The sequence below is a fragment of the Sceloporus undulatus genome, chromosome 2 (genome assembly GCF_019175285.1).
Source record: "Sceloporus undulatus isolate JIND9_A2432 ecotype Alabama chromosome 2, SceUnd_v1.1, whole genome shotgun sequence".
NCBI lineage: Eukaryota > Metazoa > Chordata > Lepidosauria > Squamata > Phrynosomatidae > Sceloporus > Sceloporus undulatus.
In genome coordinates, this window is record NC_056523.1 from 194,865,960 (window position 1) to 194,870,237 (window position 4,278).

At 41.6% G+C, this 4,278-nt stretch overlaps 2 protein-coding genes and 1 pseudogene across 2 annotated transcripts in view; all 3 read right to left on the bottom strand.

Annotated features, from left to right (window-relative positions):
• ALKBH7 (alkB homolog 7) overlaps positions 1-4,278 on the bottom strand; it is a 511,499-nt gene that overhangs the window by 496,690 nt on the left and 10,531 nt on the right. The gene's annotated exons all lie outside the window — the stretch shown is intronic.
• Positions 1-4,278, bottom strand: part of CC2D1A (coiled-coil and C2 domain containing 1A) — a 149,059-nt gene that overhangs the window by 95,859 nt on the left and 48,922 nt on the right. The gene's annotated exons all lie outside the window — the stretch shown is intronic.
• LOC121924491 overlaps positions 4,236-4,278 on the bottom strand; it is a 174-nt pseudogene continuing 131 nt past the window's right edge.

A 4,278-nucleotide genomic window follows, 5' to 3' on the forward strand; every position in this document is an offset into this window, starting at 1 on the left:
AGTAAGAGAGAAGGGAGGCTGAGCTCAGGCAATTCTCTGCCTCCCTCTTTGGGGAAGTATTGCTGTTGTCCTTTTCAGCCTCACCACCATCACACACACACACACACACACACACACACACTCAAAACAGGAATGGCTGCAGCAACTACTAAATCAACTACTTTGGTTGATTCTCTGCCACATTCAGCTTTTCAAAATCAAAACTCTTGGGGGTTTTGTTTGTTTTGCCACAACTCTGGCCATGGCTGGCCATGACATCGGAACCAGTTTTTCAACATTCTTGTTTTGGAAAAACCTTCTATTGACCAGTCCAACACAGAAAGGCCCCGAAACATAACCCTGTTACTCTGGAATGTCTGTATGCAGAGGGATCTTGTAGCACCTTTAGATTAACTATTAGTGAAAGAAATTGCACTGTTGCATTCGCAGACTTGGCACAATATCAACCTGTTTATTCAACCTGCATGCAGAAAATATCATACACAGAGTGGGCTTAGAATCAGAGGAAAGAGGAGTGAAGATAGGAGGAAGGCACATTAACAACCTAAGGTATGTGTATACTAGTAGTATAAGGTATACTACTAGCAGAAACCAACAAAGACCTGGAGCAATTACTGAAGAAGGTGTAGGAGGAAAGTGCCAAGGCAGGCTTACTGTTCAGCATTAAGAAAACAAAAATAATGACTATGGAAGATGTACAAGAATTTACTCTAGGTAATGACAGCATTGAAATAGTCAAAGAGTTCCCATACCTTTAATCAAATATTGATCAGAATGGAGAATGCAGTCACGAAATAAAAAGACTAGGATTAGGAAGAGCAGCTATGAAGGAACTGGACAAGATCATAACATGTAAAGATGTAATTCTGAAAACTAAAGTGAGAATAGTCCAAGATATTGTATTCCTTATCACCATGTATGGATGTGAGAGCTGGACAGTGAAGAAATTAGATAGGAGGAAAATCAACTAATCTGAGATGGGGTGCTGTTGAAGAGTGCTGGGGTTACCATGGATGGCCAAAAGGGCAATCAAATGGGTCCTAGAGCAGATCAACCCTTAGTTCTGCTTGGAAGCCAGGATAACTTGATGCTGTCATACTTTGGCTACATCATGAGGAATAATGAATGATTAGAAAAGGCATTGATGCTAGGAAAGGTGGAAGGCAGGAGAAAGAGAGGAAGATCACATAGCAGACTCAATCAGAGTCTCAATCAGAGAGGACACAGGCCTTGGCCTGATGGACCTGAGCAGAGAGGCTGAGGACAGAGATCTTGGAGATGGCTCATCCACAGGGTCACCATGAGTTGCGTTCGACTTGGTCTACTTGGTTATATCTGAGCAAGTAGACCAACTTTACAAAAACTCATGCTGCAACTTCATTCTCATACTTAGTTTCAAAGGTGCTACAAGATCCCTTTGCATCCTAGAGACCCTGCAAGTTCAAACTGTAAATCAAGATGAGAAAACCTTAAATGTGTGTTCCTTGGCACAGATCAGCTTCACCCACTTCAGCTCTCTTTTCTTTTCCAAAATTTAACAAGAAGAGTCCTTTCTTTTAGGATTCCCCACCCAATGAGTCAAACCAATTAGTGGCCACATAGGAATATCACAAATTCATATGAAATCATTATAATCTTATTTTCTTTCCAGTCTCCAGCACTGAATTTACCTGCTGCCCATAGAGGAGGAGTTGTCTCTATACACTGCCTTTCTGCTCAAAACTGGGCAGCTTGAGGTTTTGTGTATATAAACCCACTTCTTCAGATGCAGTACCCAGAGATATTAAGGCTTCAGGCATAAAGCATATTTGAGACTGCTTTAACTGCCCTGGCTCAGTGCTAGAGAATCCTGGGAACTGTAGTTCTGTCAGACATTTAGCCTTCTCTGTCAGAAAGCTCTGGTGCCACGATAAACTACAATTCCCAGGATTCCCTAGCACTGAGCCAAGGCAGTTAAAGTAGTTTCAAACTGGATTATTTCTGCAGTGTATTTTGGACCAATGTTTGTGTACATTGGGAGAAAGGAAAGGTGTCACTATCCCAGCCACACATGACAAAAGTTTTGGTTTTGGGAGTACAGTATTCTAAATTTTCAGACTTCTGGATAAGGGAGACTTAACCTGTAATACGTATATATAGTGTGCCATGAAGCCACTTTCTTTGTTCCTACATACCTCTGCTAATGGATTTAAATTTGGGAAAATAATTTAGTTCAGCAGTTTCTCTTTCCAGTCTTCCTCTGTAATTTCCTATTTATGAGATAGACTCCATAGTTTGTACACCAGACAATTCCCCCCCCGAGGACTTTTGTTGTCATATCCAGAAGTTATGGGTCTGTCATGACAAGAAATATGAGGGGATATAATACAGTACGCCCGTGCCATAGGCGAGCTTGTGTCATATGTGGATTTAAGCTTTTGCACACAGCCTGGCCGTGTTAAAATGGTGTTTGTGCCCAAGATGCACACCCACAGAAATCAGCAGGACTTGAGGTCCCATGTTTTTTGCCATATACAAAGGGCCCACCATATGTTGATACAGTATAGTGAAATAGAAGTAATTTGATATGGTTAACTAGAGAGAAGCACAAAGGGAGGGAAGCAAGAAATGGAAGGGGGAAATGCTTGGGACAAATTGGAAAAGGGGGCTGTAATCTAAATGAAATGCTAGGAAGGGACAGATGGACAATGGCAGGGGGGAGTTATAGTTTATGGCCCTGTTTCCTAAGGGAACACTTTGATGGTAAACAAGACAACATCTTGCTTCCTGGGACAGATGGATTGATATAGGAAATGGGGGAGTTAGAGGAAAGCGGCAGGTTTAAAGTACCCTTTGATATAGTTGAAAGTGCGCAGAGTGCAGGCACGGAAAAGGGGTTGGAGAGGGAACCCTTAAAGGTTGGTTGATTTGGGGACCACTTAGATTTCACACTGCTACGTCTGTGGCAAACCACTATCTTGGATTCTGGAATAAAGCATTAGTTAACTTACACTAATATGCTGTCCTGGCTCTTCAAGTGTGGGTCCACTGATCATGACCTTTGTTTACCACCTGCCTTGATAAGGAGGTAAAAATTCATGCATATTATGTCTAATCTTTTAGATATATGAATGTGATAGTTTTGCTTTAGGGTTGCCCTTAGTTGGAAATGACTTGAGGGCACAAAACAACACAAACATTACATGACTATGAATAATATTATTTAATTACCAAGCCAATAAAATCCATGTAAAACAAAAGCTTGCTAAGCCTCTGAATGGATTTTTAAAGTTTTCCGTCAGGAATTATTTTGGATACTAAAATTATTTCGTTTATTGTTGTTGTTGTGTATCTTCTTCTAGAGGTTTCTGATTTATGGTGACCATAGAGCAAACCTATCATAGGGTTTTCTTGGCAAGAATTGTTCAGAGGGGGTTTGCTATGGCCATCCTCTGAAGCTGAGAAAGTGTGACTTGCCCATAGTCACCTGGTGGGTTTCCATGGCTGAGCCAGGATTCAAACACTAGTCTCCAGAGCCATAGTCCAATGCTCTAACCACTACAGCATGATGACTCTCGAGACTAATTCATAAGGTGCAATCAAAAGACTAAGTCAAGAATATACAGTCCTCCTTATACACAGATTTTTTATCCATGGATTCAAACATCCACGGCTTGAAAAATATTCAGAAATAGTATAAATTCCAAATACCAAACCTTGATTTTTTATTTTATATAAGGGACACCATTTTGCTCTGCCATTGTATTAATGGGACTTGAGCATCCACGGAGGTTGGATCCTGGAACCAAACTCCAGAGAATAACAAGGGCCCACTGTAGTCTTTTCAAGAGCTAGTGTTGTTGCATAGTGGTCTGAGTGTTGGATTATGACTCCAGAGACCAGGGTTCAATTCCCTGTTTGGCCATGGACACCTATTGGGTGACCTATGGCTAGTCACACTCTCTCAGCCTTAGGAGAAGGCAATGGCAAACCTCCTATGAACAAATCTTAGCAAGAAAAACCCAAGATAGGTTCAACTTATGGCAGTGATGTTCTTGGCCTCCAGGCGTTTTGGACTTCAGCTCCCAGCATCCCAGACCATTGGCCAAGGTGGCTGAGGCTTCTGGGAGCTGAAGTCCAAAACAACTGAAGGGCCAGAGTTTGGACATCACTGACTCATGGTCACCATAAATCAAACATGACTTGGAGGAACATAACAAGAAAAATACTATTTTTTATCTTTAAACCAGACTGATCAGGGGAAAGCGCGAACGCAGTCCCCCACTACCACAAATTATG